The 16,505-nt window shown below is 36.1% G+C and overlaps 1 protein-coding gene across 3 annotated transcripts in view; it reads right to left on the bottom strand.

Annotated features, from left to right (window-relative positions):
- LOC138713714 (dipeptidase 1-like) overlaps positions 1-16,505 on the bottom strand; it is a 1,576,476-nt gene that overhangs the window by 698,216 nt on the left and 861,755 nt on the right. The window lies entirely within an intron of this gene.

Raw genomic sequence — 16,505 nt, 5'->3', positions numbered from 1 at the left:
ACTGCGTGTCCTGTTCAAAGTGTGTCATGGCTCGCTGTATATCGTCATGTGGCTAGCCAGTGAGCCTAGAGAATTCAATCTTCCTACACTCCAGCAGAGGCGTACTACCTAAATGCGAGAGAAGTTGCCTAGCAAGTACGGCGTTCATTCTGAAGTACGCAGAGTCCGTGGATACCCATGGACTCTGGAAGTACGTACCGATACGTGCGATAACGCCTGTAGTGACAGGAATGTGAACTGTTTGGAAACATGTACAGAGGTGAGTTTTTTTCTTACTGTCGGGATATGGCGAGAGGGTTAAGACGATTACTTACGTATTTGTTGACATTAACTTCGACGGTCAACTTGGACACGGAACATTTGATTTGGATTGTAGAATGTTGCGGTATGCAACGGATGATAACAAATACCCTGCGTACGACTTGCCCGCGTAAAACACAGTACAAAAGAGGTTATGGTAGCACACAGACTTTACAGACCGCCATCTGTTGCTACGACGTTCAAGTTATACCGTACACGTTCTCAAGTTCAGATTGAACGCCTTGATTAATAGGCAACTTCCCGGACATAAAAGCTGAAACTCGCTTCAAATCGCTGACTCACAACTGTGACGTCATGACACATTTTGAAATGAACACCCAGTAGAGGCCCAACTCTAACATTGAACCATGCTAAAGTGATGTGAAATTTCTATCGGAACCAAAGAGAGACCCAACTCCAGGCACTTGGACTCTCTTGTACTCCATTAGGAGTTGCGGAATTTTGTCGCTAGATGGCAGCAGGAGCGTTCTACGTCAGTTTTTTGAAAATGGCTTCAGCTTCAGACAACGAATCATCTGCTGATATCATAAGCATAAGATAAGAATTTCGTGATTGAAAGAATCACTTCCTTCAGTATTTCAAAAAGACAGCAACAAAAAAATGGAGAAAATTCAAAATATCTGAGTATAAAGTTTTTACCTACAGTAAAACTCATGAGAATGAGATTTCAGTTTCAGGAACAATGTCAAATATTGTGTTTGATTACTTCATATTAAATAAGCCAAATTCTAAGCCGGATCTTCCCAATGTACCTTTGTACACAAAACCCTGTCCAGTGAAGGCTGTCAAAATTCGAGACTTAAACACAATCAAAAATCATCTAAGAAAGGACGTAGTCTCTCATAGAATCACTGCAGTCAGCAGAAAACTTGTCCGATTCTGAGGGCGATTAACATGTTAATGTGTATTGTGTAACAAATAAAAGTATTGTAAATCAAAATGATTACTTGTCATTTACATTATTGTTTGTAAATACCACACATTAACCTTCAAAACCACTCAATATGGCTGCAAACTTGTATGTAAGGCTCCGGAATTCAAGAGGGGCCCAATATTTAATCACTTTGAAAAAATTTCTCATGCAAAATAATTAGTAGAAGCTTGTTGCCATGGTCATGAAAAGATCTAATGGAGATGTACTTACGAGAAAAAAATATAGTTAGTCAGAGGCATTTTGTAGCAACAGCAAACATTTTTTCAGTTTCCCAAAAGTTTGATGTAATGGACTTGGGCCCCTGTTGGATTCCGGGTCTCAATTCATAATTCAGAATAAATTTTGGGGATATCTTTAAACATATGTCATTTTCCTTACACTTCGTGCAACAAGTGGTTCTACTAAAGGAGCACAAAATAGTTGGTGACAACTATCGTCTCATTAAACCGTACGTAACCTTATCACTAGAGCTCGTGCTTTGCCCTTTTTGTCTATTTTATTTCTGTGTACAGTACATGAGTTAGAAATATTACATGAAAATTTGTGTTAGGCTATTTAGAAGTACCTGCAATTATTCTGAAAATTTTTTACTTCTTACCTTAGTAACAGAACACAATAATTGATAATGATTTTGTTAGCATTCGAAATATTAATATTGGTGTCCCACAGGATTCTGTCCTCGGTCCTATTTTGTTTTTAATATACAGAGTGAATCAAAAGTCTGGAACCATATAAGAATCTTCCATATGCTTGATTTTCGATTACTATAGGTGTTACCAGTATCTGTAAGACCAAATGCACTACCAGTGACACATTCGATTCTAGCCCTCAGCTATCTCAAAAGCCTCCATTTCGGATGCAACTTTGAAATTTTAAACGGAAAGGGGGTCAAGTAGATACTCAAAATCATGTGACATTTAAAAAAAAAACACAATGGTGCAATCTGTTTTGAGATATCTCTAATCGTTTTCAAGTTATTTAAAAGTAACTGTCATAATGACACAAACATTAGTTACTGCATCTCAAACAGATATTTTTGTAACATGAAACAGTACTAAGGAAGCTTTGGAAAAAGTATTTTTATGCAATTCTGGTAATTAATTATTCCTGCTTTACTGTTTGGTTAACCTGTGACAGTTTCAATGCATTGTTGTGATTATTTGAAGCTTTCCTATAACAAATTTCTTGATTTTCGTGATGGCATTATCGAAAGACGAAAGAATTGATATCAGTCTTCAATTTGGTAGGTTAAGCCACAGAAATGTTGCAGCAAACTGGATGGACGGGTTTCCTGAACATTGGATTAGTTGGCGTGGACCATTAGACTGGCTGGCAAGGTCTCCAGATTTAACATCCCTTCATTTTTTCTTTTGTGGTTACATAAAGACCTTGGTATATGAAGAGAAATTCTTTCACTGCCTTACTTCTATAAGGACACAGAATAAGCTGTGAAAACAGTTTTTCCCTATCTTATTTCATTGAGGAAAAATACCATTCTACTCGTATTTTCTTTAATTTCAATAAAGGTTTAAGATTATGTAATTTTAAATCAACTTTTTTAAGCCGTAGGACACTGTTTGTAGTTTGATACTTAGCTACATTAATCAGCTTCATTCTGGTGCAAGATTGATTGATGAAAATATCTCCAGTCTAAGTGCACTTTGTGTTAACCTTCGACAAAGTTCCTATTTTTTTATTAGCGCACCTCGTTCTCAAAGTACACGTTTAGGTTCAAGAACATTCAATTTACTCGTATATACTATATTCTGCATACTTCAGATTTCTCATTGCTTCTGTTATCCCTTAAATTCGCAAAGTATCTTATAGGATACACAGGTTATTAGACTATATGCTATTATAATGCAACAATAATAATTGGTAGGCAAATTAAACTTAACCAAAATTTCACAATACTATAATATTGTACAACATATAAAATATGGACATTGGGATAGTTGTTTTCTTTACAGTCCGACACGGTTTAATAAACTAGTGTGAGAAATGAAGTTTTGCCAATTAAAGAGTTAAGAGAAAATTTTTTACAATGGTTGGGATGATATAATTATTAGGCACATCCTAGAGTCTCTTGTAACATCTTGTACACCAGAAACAGATCAAGCTCGACTTTTGGCTCTACAAGAAAAAGAAGCGGGTTTCTGGCTACAAGCTCTACCTTCCCCAAATATTGGAACGCTGATCGACAACAAGCCTTTTAAGACTGCAGTCGCTCTACGTCTTGGATGCAAAATCTGCAAAATCTACAGTAAATGTGTATGTGGGGAACTTGTCAACACTTTCGGTCATCATGCTCTGAGCTGTGTCAAGAGTAAGGTACGTTTTTAGACATTCTACAATAAACAACATAATCAGAGAGCATTAACATCTTCTGGTATCCCTGCTATTTTAGAACCCACTGGGATTAGTCGCACCGATGGTCCCGTGGAGCAGACGAAAATCGCTAATGTGGGATACGACATGCGTGGATACCTTAGCTCCAGCCCACTTGCCATCAACTTCTATAATCGCAAGCTCTGCAGCAGAATCTGCCGTACGCAGTAAACGTCGTAAATACGTACATCTAGTAGACAATTACATCTTCATCGTCTTTGCTGTCGAAACAATAGGCTTCTGGTGTAAAGAAGCAAAAGACCTAGTTTCCGAAATTGGCAGAAGTTTGGTGACTGTTACTGGAGACCCTCACTGCACCAATTACCTACGATAACGAATAGGAATAGCCATCCAACGTGGTAACGCAGCCAGCATTTTGGGATCCTTTCCAGGCGCCAATTCTCTGGATGAGATTTTCCTTTATTTGAATGTCTGAAAGCAAGACAAGGGTGAAGTACGAAGCCCCTTGAATGAAGATAACACTCCACTCACGGCAAGAATAGAACTTTTGCTCACTAGATGGCAGCATATTGCAGTTCACTTAATTAGTGCAAATTAAAAAAAAAAACGAAAAAAAAAGAAAATTAAATTAATAAATAAAAAAAAGAAGAAACAAGTTTACGCCAGCGAATAAGGATTACAAAGAATGGACACTGAGCGAATTTTCCTGTTTTGTTTCTCTGTGCGCCGGCGTTTAGTTTCACTTTCAAGCGCTAGAGGTTAGTGTAATCGGGCACACGCTAAGATAATAATTGGGTATAAGAGTTGAGACACAGGATCCAAACATCGCCTATCTTATTGCATAATCCAGTAACGCTTTGCTTCAAATAAACTCAAGTTACAGGTTTTCATTATTTCTCGGTGGCAAACTAGTTGTAATAATATTTTTTATGTTTTATATATAATAAATTATACAGGGACATCATTTTATTTTTACTAACATTTTTAATATTAACCCGTCTATACCTTTAGAGAGCCGGAAACACCGCTTGCTCCCCCCTCCACGACTGGAGTTCGATGATACTGGCGTAAAACACAAATCACTCTACTAGGTATAGGAAGGAAGAAAATTAGTTCATCCATTTACGTAAACTAGGAAATATCGCGATTTTGAGTTTGATAATTTTCATTAGATTTATCTTTAATCAAAGTACAGTACTGTATTAAGAATAAGTGTTTTTACACACGAAGTGAGTTATCCATGCGAACGTATTCATTATGCAATGTATATTATACTGTCTACAGCACATTAGCGTACAATATAGAAAAAGAAGTTAAATTGAAAAATAATCATAATATGAATATTCATTTAAACACAATTTTGAAAATGGTGGCCGTTCATTTCGATAAAGGCTTCAGTTCTCTTGTGCATATTATCGCACTATAGACTATTGCATCTAATTCCAATTGCCAGTTTCGTCCTTCGTACTAGTAACTCATGTTGAAATAATTCTGTACCTACTCTACGTACTGTAAATTTAATCTTCACTTCTGTCCGACCCGATAATATAAAATTACTCAGACATGCTATCTACTGTCCGTCCAAGTGGTAATGCCGCAGGATTGTAGAAAAGGAGGAAATCACGTGACAGTTAATTACGTAACGAGGCGCTTTTATTTAAGTAAAATTAAACAGCTGTATAATATTACGTAAACGTCCGATTCCTAACAGAAATTAATGTTTTCAGAAAAGAGATAAAACAGCCCAGCTTTTACAGAGGGACGAGCAGAAGCAGGTGGGTGAAATCGGGATGCGACGTAGGCAAACGGACAGTACCTGTGCGAAAATATGATTCAATATTGAAAGCTCTTTCGTCACTGGAAAACGCGAACATATTTCTGGAACGTACTATACTTAGTAACTCAGTACTGCTTACTATCTGCGGTCTTGGTTCTGTGTGGAGTTTGAACTTCATTAGTAGAAGGGGAGGGAGTGAAGTACATTAAAAAACTCAGGTACAATAAAAATTGAAGTAAAAATAAAATGATGTCCCTGTATTATAAAATAATACAATACATTATAAAATTATGTATCAAATTAGTTTAATATTTCTATACAATATAATATAGGTATACTGTTTTATTTCTCATAGGAGTTTTGTTTTACCATTTTCAGCGCTATCAAATCATTTCATATTTTAATTGTTTTTGGGGTCAACGTCTCAACTCTCATTATAAAGGAACTCTAGAGTCTATACATTACAGTTAATGACGGATTTATTATTTCATAATTCCAATTTATTTAGAGTACATAATGTACCTAGATGTATTAATTGTATGTATTATATTTCTGCTGTGTCGACTGCAAGTTGGTGTGATGTCAGTGCCAACTCCAGCGAGAAAGCAGAATCTCACGCTCAAACTGGTTTGAAGGTCATTGAAATCAGTTCTGCGACGTCAAAGGTACCGACGCGAAGTGTCCATACTGGCTGTTTTCACTATTATTTATTGCTAATTAAATTATGAGACAAGAATTATATTAAAATATAATCTCGGTTAAGAGAGAAGTTTTATATGATATTCTTATTGAATTTGGTATTCCCAAGAAACTAGTTCGATTAATTACAATGTGTCTCAGTGAAACGTACAGCAGAGTCCGCATAGGTCAATTTCTGTCAGATGCGTTTCCAATTCACTGTGGGCTGAAGCAAAGAGATGCACTATCACCTTTACTTTTTAACTTTGCTCTAGAGTATGCCATTAGGAATGTCCAGGATAGCAGAGAGGGTTTGGAATTGAACGGGTTACATCAGCTTCTTGTCTATGCGGATGACGTGAATATGTTAGGAGAAAATCCACAAACGATTACGGAAAACACGGAAATTTTACTTGAAGCATGTAAAGAGATAGGTTTGGAAGTAAATCCCGAAAAGACGAAGTATATGATTATGTCTCGTGACCAGAATATTGTACGAAATGGAAATATAAAAATTGGAAGTTTATCTTTTGAAGAGGTGGAAAAATTCAAATACCTGGGAGCAACAGTAACAAATATAAATGATACTCGGGAGGAAATTAAATATAAAATAAATATGGGATATGCCTGTTATTATTCGGTTGAGAAGCTTTTATCATCCAGTCTGCTGTCAAAAAATCTGAAAGTTAGAATTTATAAAACAGTTATATTACCGGTTGTTCTTTATGGTTGTGAAACTTGGACTGTCACTTTGAGAGAGGAACATAGGTTAAGGGTGTTTGAGAATAAGGTGCTTAGGAAAATATTTGGGGCTAAGAGGGATGAAGTTAGAGGAGAATGAAGAAAGTTACACAACACAGAACTGCACGCATTGTATTCTTCACCTGACATAATTACGAACAATAAATAAAGAGTTTTGAGATGGGCAGGGCATGTAGCACGTATGGGCGAATCCAGAAATGCATATAGAGTGTTAGTTGGGAGGTCGAAGGGAAAAAGGCTTTTGGGGAGGCCGAGACGTAGATGGGAGGATAATATTAAAATGGATTTGAGGGAGGTGGGATATGATAGAGACTGGATTAATCTTGCTCAGGATAGGGCGGGTTTATGTGAGGGCGGCAATGATCCTGCGGGTTCCTTATAAGCCAGTAAGTAAGTATAATAGGTTATACAAAATAATTATAAATATAATTTTGACACGCACAGAAAACCAACAAGCGAGGGAAAGAAACTCTAGCATACATATGACATAATAATATAGCCTTACGACATGTCCCACAAGGAACGCTCCTGCTGTCGCATAAGATATCCCTATTGTCGTCAGTACATAGATTAAAATTGCTGCTAATTGGCTTCCGCATATTTTTCAACATCTATTATTTTTATAACTTCTAAAATTATTATTCTTTTCGTTAATTAAATTGATATAATTGTTGCTGCTACTACTACTACTATCCAAAAATATGGAATGGAGTAGAGCAGCGGTGGCGAAAATGCGATCGTGCGCCGTGCCACTGTGTAACCTGCAACGTGCATAGCACCTATGGAGAAGGCGGACACCCGAAGGGGAAGTGAAGCAACTGTCTGACTTATTAACGGATTTTCATTTTCCTTACATCTAGCACTTAAATAAAATTGTATACAGTACAAAGCTACAAACTAATGTTTAGTACGTGTAACGAAGAAAGAAATGAACAATAAAACATAGAACACATTATCACAACCTAAAATTAATTGTCTTCAGAATGTCTCACCGAGAGAGTTTCAAAATCAGGAATGATGTCACTTACTGCCAGTGGTAGTTGATCACGAAGGTATTTGTCTGTCAGTCGTGATCTAAATTTAGTTTTTACTATTTTCATTGTTGAAAATAATTTTTCACAAACGTAAGTTGTAGCGAACATGGCTTCAACAGAGCAAGCGAAAGAACGAAGCTTCGGATATTTATTTTTTGGCAAAGATTTGAAAACTTCAACATTTGTCAAGTCCTTACATCTAGCTTTCATTTAACATCACATTGTAAATCTGTGAGTTTAAATGGAAAATCTAACCGCAGTATTCGTACATCTGCTGAAAAAAGATCGACGTACAGAGATAATAATAATAATAATAATAATAATAATAATAATAATAATAATAATAATAATAATAATAATAACACAACCTTTTAATGTTTCATGTAACATGTAGTAACTTATAATACCGTTTTATGTTATACAACCGTTTTCCTCGTAATACTTGTGAACAAATCAAACATTTAATGTTCTCATCATATCGGCAAAAAAAAAAAAAAAATTGCGTCCTCCCATCCTACTTGAAACTTTCGTTTTTGTAGAGGTACATGGTTTCGAGAGAGACATTGCGACGATACGCCACTCGCAGGTCAGAGACAAATACAAATGGAACGGAGTTTGACTCCAGTGATGAGAGGGTGGTGGTTGTGGGAGGTAGGAAGCAAAGGAAATACACAGGTACCATTGCGAGCCACAATGTGCTTGTGAGTTACATTTTCGCCACGGCTGGAGTAGAGTATCATGTGGGAGAAGATGCGTAACATGTCTAGGTTTACATATCCCAACACAACTCAAAGTACACTGATGTAACCATGTAACTGACAGTTGGAAGCACCGCCAATAGTGAACACACTCGCGGTATTGAGTGCGAACTTGGCAGACGGGAAAGTTGGCAGTTGTACTTTGTGGAATCGTCACTCATGAATACCTTAGCGCCAGTCAGTCTGCGGACTTTGTTCGAGTGCGCTATCTCGCACACAACGGCAGGTATCGCGTCCAAACGAACGGGATGACTCAAACAGATAACAGAACCAAAGTGATCGTGGCAGCAGGCATTTCAGAGCAAAGTAAATATCTGTCACATCGCTATTCAAGTCTGCTCGTCTTGCAGCTCTGTCAGCGCTGTGTGCTGTAGGCGAAGGGATTAAGAGAGACCGAACAGTTTTTGTCATTAACTAGTTCGAGCATAACCAGACAGACGAGTCTGCTTGGATAGGGAATAATACTGTAAAAACAAGACATAGGGATGTAGAGTGCGTTGAGGGAATGGTCAGTCAAGCGTGGAGAACCAGCCTGGAACTCAAAAGCCATACGAAACGGAACAGATCTCATGTTGATGTCCGATTCTTTGGAAACAATTTGACTTTCAATACTAAAATTGTAATTCTTTCGCCTTCATTCTAGAGACCAAAACTCGAACGGCAGTGATAACACGCGAAAGAGAGTTTATGAAGTAAGGAGACGGGGGAGAGGTACTTGGCATGAAAACTACAACCAGTGGTGGTTCGTGCACCAACATTGAGTTCTTCATCAACCCCGCAAATAAAAATCACAAGCTTTGCTGTATCAATAATGTCATCAACAGCCAATAAAAAATATATACACATTTTTTGCTGTTTTAAATATTCCTCAACGAACACAATCAGAAATCTCATGAATTCTCTTCTAGATATTTAGTCCAGAAAGCGCAGTTTTTCAAAATTAATTAACAACTTTCATTTAACAAATTATTTCAGCCACCTTGATCATTAGCCTACGCTTTTAAGGAACTTTACTAGATTGAAAGGCTTATGAGAACGAACTATTTCGTTCGCCACTAGATAGCTGGCTTCCTTACATTTTATTTATGTGATGTTTCTCTTCATGACGATGATTTAGGGCTGATTTCAGTTCTTTGGAGTTTAATAGCTCGTTTCATTACTACACTAGCACGTAATATTCAATCATTTTATCTATATTATTATTATTATTATTATTATTATTATTATTATTATTATTATTATTATTATTATTAGCCGATGATTTTAAAATATTTAGGAAAATTAATAGTCTTGCTGATTGTCATTTACTTCAAAATGATATACATGCCTTTCAACGTTGGTCTGATTATAACGGTATGAAAATTAATATTTCTAAAACATGCGTTATCTCTTTTTCTAGGAAGACAACTACATTAAAGTTTAACTATTCGCTATTGAATGCCACCATAATCAGGAAGGACTGTATAAAGGATCTCGTATATATCTTGATTCTAAATTGTACTTTCATGACCATGTTGATCGTTCATTTAATCTTTCACTAAGAATGCTTGGTCTCATTAGGTCTATTACTTATTCCTTTTCCTCTCCTGATGCAGTACTTACATTATATCATGCTTTTAGTAAGGTTTAAATTAGAATATGCATCTGTTGCGTGGAACTCTATTACTTCTACTGATTCAACTATGTACTGTAAACTAGAAAATATCCAAAGAAAATTCATTTCTCTTTATGCTTTCAGATTTGTACACAACTCCTCTTCTTTAAATTATGAACTATCTAGTAACTATTTTAACTGTACCAGTCTGTATTCTAGACGTCAGGATATTGATTACACTTTCTTTAATAATGCTATTAATGGTGCCATTGATTGTGATTCTCTTATACATAACACCTACCTTAGAATTCCCGTGAAAGGTTTTCGTGGTCAAAGAATTTTTTCACTAAATTATTTAAATCCCTTTCTCCAATAGCCAGGTGTATTAAAAGTGCTAACTTGCAAGATCTGATTTGATTTTACTTATGTATGATATATGCTTACTTGTTATTTAATATCTTTTATGCTCGACCATGCCGAAATGTAGTAATTATACACCTGGTAGCAGTCCTTTAATGCATGTCATTAAAGTACACCTACTCATTAAAGGTCAGGTCTTTCAGCCAATGACGACTCAGGTTACAACTGTTCAGACAATGACAGGTCAGCTTTCTACCGTTATAAAACCGCAAGTGTCGATTATTCTCGGATATGCAATCGAAAGAGAATTAGCGAAAAGTCACGGAGGCTGGAAATCCAATACTGTCGCAGAAGGTTATGTTCTGTTACTATAATAATTAGCGTTAATTGTAAATAATATTCAATTAATTCAATTTATCATCTCGTTTTTCAATGTCGAATTCAATAATCAAGGTTATAATATTATAATATTATCAAGCTTAACGGCACTACGTCAAGGTCAATGACATTATTGTTCCTCGGAAAAAATCAATACTTTCGCGTCTGCGCACATCTCACAATTCACGACCTAGAACAAGGTCACGTCCACACCTGTGGAGTAACGGTCAGCGCGTCTGGCCGCGAAACCAGGTAGCCCGGGTTCGATTCCCGGTCGGGGCAAGTTACCTGTTTGAGGTTTTTTCCGGGGTTTTCCCTCAACCCAAGATGAGCAAATGCTGGGTAACTTTCGGTGCTGGACCCCGGACTCATTTCACCGGCATTATCACCTTCATCTCATTCAGACGCTAAATAACCTAAGCTGTTGATAAAGCGTCGTAAAATAACCTACTAAAATAAAATAAAAAAACAAGGTCACTTCCGATCTTGTCAGTTACAAATAAAATGTATAATCTGAATACCGGTAATTTCAAGTTAGAAATATGGTCGAGCATAAAAAGTCGTATGAAACTCGCCTATAATGGTAATTAAGAAGCTCGTATGAAAATTATGAAACTCGCTTGCGCTCGTTTCATAAATATCCATACTCGATTCTTAATTACTATCATTATAGGCTCGTTGCATAATGTACTATTATTATTTGTTAGATATTGCCATTTATTTTTTTGCATTTGGTGAATGATTAATGTTGACCATTATATTGATTGTATTTCATCTCACTGCCATTTTCTGTCATTCATTCTCATAATCATTTGTTCTGTTTTTTTTATTTTGTGCTAAACTGTAATTGGCCTTGTGCTGTTGTTTTGTACATTAATATTCGAAATAAAAAATAAATAATAATAATAATAATAATAATAATAATAATAATAATAATAACTGATAATAATCATCAAAAGATTTAAAAACAATTAAAATGGAAATATAGCGTAGTCTACTAATTATTTTATCCTTCAAGGGAAGATGTAGGCCTATATATTCAGGCACGTATATAAGAATTATGGTAACAGTTGCTGATAAATAATAATAATAATAATAATAATAATAATAATAATAATAATAATAATAATAATAATAATAATAATACCTATTATGCCTGTATATCAGCGTAATGCCCTGTAATGTCGCTTCTATATGCTACTACTAATAGAACCGTTGAGCAAAGCAACATATTACATTTTCTCCGACAGAACAGCGAATAAATTCCCCTTCCCATTCTGTACGAAACCTTCTGTTCCTGCTAGAGACAGAGGGTTTGTACAGCACAGTCTAGTATATACAGTCACGAAGTTCAATACGTAATAAATCTGCATCCATAGATAGTTGCTAACCACTAGGATAGCTACTATCGCCTCATTACAGACAATGCGAAATAGTACCTGCACAGTCTATTGTTCCTAGTACCCTCACAAACTCAAGCTTCGTGACTGTATGTACCAGACTGTGGTAGAGCGACATGGTACCGACACTTCTTACCTTCAGTACGTGAGCGAGACAGAGAGAAATGTACAGGAAACTCCACTTACCAGTATGAATGTCTTTGATTACACGATGTAATCATGTTACCCAGTTTGCTCACCGCTGATCTACAGCAATGACATTGTGGGTACTGTATGAGAATTAATTCATTCATAGTTTTCTGCGCAAGGTCAGGTCTTTCACTGCAAACCCAGTATCTCCAATCTATCCTATTTTAAGCCATGTTCTTAGTCTCCGCATATGATCCATACACGAGAACGTCCAGAAAGTAAGTTTCCATTGCGCCATTTACAGAATGAAAACACAATTTCATTAAAAGATTTATTGGAACAGATAAAGCAATTATTGAGCCATTTTTCAACATATTTCAGAACGGAATTGAGACATTTGTCATGCTGTGGGATCAACTTTTGTATCCATATGTCGTAGAAGTGTGCTGCCTGGGTTCGGAACCAGTGTGTGACGGCCGTTTGCAACAATCTGTCACTGTGAAAATGCTGACTGGATAGGAATTTCTTCGGGGATATGTTGAAAAATAGTTCAACAATTTCTGTATCTGTTCCAATAATTCTGCCCAAGAACTGAGGTGCTGAAGGGTCGTCCCTAACCCGCCTCTAGTCATTCAATACTGCTGCTGCTACTGCTACATACGACAAAAGCTATTCACTTTGAAAATCTGGAGTGTTATTTCACATTAGCAAAAATGTCTCAATATTCCGTAAGATCTAATTCGATCGCGAGAATTCGAACAAGATAATCTGCATGGAAATTCCATGCTCTAGCTGCTGTGCTAATGGTGCATTTGTGTTGTTACACCCTTAATACCAAAGTCCAACGTATTCAGACCAAACATACAGGAATTAGCGTATCTAGGGAAACTAAAACTAGACAAAACCTCTCTGAACCTATCCTCTATGAAGTGTAATGTCCTTTTCCACAGTTAGTATAATTGCTTAAGGCAGTTTTACAGTTGTTAATGGTGGAGAGCTAGTATTGAGCTGCACCAGTATGTCTTCATTCCATTTAAAATGATAGGTTCTAAACATAATGCAATAAAACTTAATGTTCAGAAATGAGAAGAGAGACCGACTATTATCTTACGTATATCCATAAACAGGAAGTAACTGACAAACTCAAATTAGCATAACTGGAACAATAACACTGAAGAATAAATTTTTACTTTTTGTCTTGCTCCGAAATAAAAATAGGTGAATATTACTAGGGGAGACCAGTGTAAAGCGGCCTACCTGGGTAAAACGGCCATGTGTAAGCATACCGTTAGCTGTGCTGCCATAATGCTGATTATGTAGAGCACTACGTCAGAACTGCTTCTGAAAGTGATCTGTAAAGTCCGTGGATGGTTGTGTTCAAAATTTGTGATTATTTCGATATGAAAACTGTTCTTGGAGGTTCTGATCTAAGGTATCTACTTATTATTTGGTATAATTTAATACATAATATACATAACGTGTAATGTTTATCTACTGCTTGATATAACAGGGGTTATAAAGTTAAACATGCATGTGTTCAAAACTACTTCAAGATGGCGGTGTTATGCTACAAGCTTGTTTGTTTAGACGCATGTGTTCGGTGTAAAACGGCCATGCATTGTTGCCGTTTTACACAGTGCTTGGCCGTTTTACACCGTTCTTGATGGTTTTACTCTGATATCTCCGTTCTCTGACGTAATACATTGAAACGCTAGAATTTTTACAAGTAATTCTGTTTCTTTTCCAGTTTCAACTAGGCTATAAGTAGACGTATTAGGAACACTGATAGAAATTCTTGGAGTAGGGGAAATATGAGGGAAGTCATTAAAGGTGTTCAGGAAAATAAAATGGGAACTGCAAAGGCAAGCAAAATGTATGATGTGTCTAGAACCAATCTGAGATGGCGAGTCGAAGAAAAGAATATAGATGCCATGTGCTGAAAAACTAAAAGAGAAAGCTGAAGCAGCCGAGTTCAAGAAAATAGTTAGAAAAAGAAACATGTATGATAAAAGAATTTTGGAACAGAAGAATATTAAGAACATTGAAATTACAAGTAGCGAAGAGAATTTAGACGATGAGGGGGATGCTAAATGCATAATTTGTCAAGAAAATATCTACTCCATTTCAGCGAGTGGTGAAGGATGGGCTCGCTGTATGTCGTGCATGAAATGTCCTCATGAAGAGTTTGCTGGACTTGGTGCTGTAGCAGACGATTATTTCACCTGTGATTTCTGCCGCTAGACTATTAAATTTAAATGTCCCTATTCATGTTATAATTGATACCATATAAATGTTTTGTTTTCAATTATATTATCTTAGTTAATTAGGTTAACATGTTCCACTTTCACGATAATAAATAATATCGTGTAACTATATGTACGTTTCAAATGAATATGTTTCCTATCATATTTTTTCCTAGCACAATATACACTGGGACGTTTTACACAGATGCCAGTGTAAAACGGTCATTATATTACACCTCAAAAATATTTAATTTCGACAATATATATTTTTTTCAAAATTTAAAAAATGCCGTATCACTGTTCTTGGATGATATACAACTCACACCTTTAAATTTAGATCCTTGAGCACACCGAAAGTTGTGTAAAGTAACACTTTATTTTAAGTTGGCCGTTTTACACCAGTTTTCCCTAATATGTGTGCCCTAAATCAGAATCTAAAATCCAAATTGCCCCATCACGTACCATTTTCCGGGGAAAATGAACTGAATTTTTTTTTATAATAAAACACTGCTACCGATAAAAGTACAACATACTAGAGATTCAAAATTCCTCATAATACTGTACTTGAAAATGTGTACTGAGTACAAAAATGATATTATATAGTTTAAAACACAACAACAATAAAAATATTTCATGCGTATAATGAGAAAAAAATAGTAATTTAAACTTGCATTTAAAATAATTTTCTGGATGACTTCTGTTTGTAAATAGACTCGAGACTGTATTTTACAATGAACCAATAATAGTGTGCAAGCATCTTGGATGATGATTTTCCTTTATATCGCCTTTACATTTAAGATATTCCTTGATGAAATCTTTCCCCATGCTCGTCGCTTACCGCTCCAAAGTTAGGAGGAAAGAAATCCAAATGAGAATGTAAAAAGTGTATTTTGAGAGACATATTACACTCCATTTTGTCATATGCACTTAACATGGTTTCCACAACAAGTTCTATGTAGTTCTCTGCCCTTGAATTTCCAAGGAAATTTGAATAAACGTCTTTGAAATCGCGCCATGCCATTCTTTCTGTAACGGAAAATTTTTCCTCAAACAAAGAGTCAGCCATAACTTTGTGAATTTGTGGACGGATGAAAATGCCATCTTTTAATTTGCCTTCACTCGAACTGGTAAACATTACCTTTAAATACTGAAAACCACACCCTTCTTTTTCATTGCATACATCTCACTTTGAATTCTTATGAAATTTACTTAATAGAAGGGACCAATATCTGTTTATTTATTAGAAGTACAAAAGAACATGCCAAAAACCATAAGAAACCGGAAATAAGTCAAACTCATAAAATGTATTAGCTTTTGTTTTGGTTTATACCCCAACCCTCGCAAGATGTTACCTGAGGGAGCGCTTATCGAAAAGGGATATCACAGTATAAAAAAAAATGTTATGTTTTATTTAACGACGCTCGCAACTGCAGAGGTTATATCAACGTCGCCGGATGTGCCGGAATTTTGTCCCGCAGGAGTTCTTTTATATGCCAGTAAATCTACTGACATGAGCCTGTCGCATTTAAGCACACTTAAATGCCATCGACCTGGCCCGGGATCGAACCCGCAACCTTGGGCATAGAAGGCCAGCGCTATACCAACTCGCCAACCAGGTCGACATCATAGTATATCGTAAGATTTGAAGATAGATTTATTGAGTAATATTATACATACAAATTTTATATTATCATAATTTTGTCTAAAATCCAATGCAAGGGTCTTCTGATCGTACGTGCTTTGTATCCGAAACAAGTCCTCCTTTGTAGGTTCACCCCCACACCTATG

This window comes from Periplaneta americana, chromosome 14 (genome assembly GCF_040183065.1).
Source record: "Periplaneta americana isolate PAMFEO1 chromosome 14, P.americana_PAMFEO1_priV1, whole genome shotgun sequence".
NCBI classification, from domain to species: Eukaryota; Metazoa; Arthropoda; class Insecta; order Blattodea; family Blattidae; genus Periplaneta; species Periplaneta americana.
Note: the sequence above shows the minus strand (reverse complement) of the source record. Positions and strands in the feature narration are given on the sequence as shown.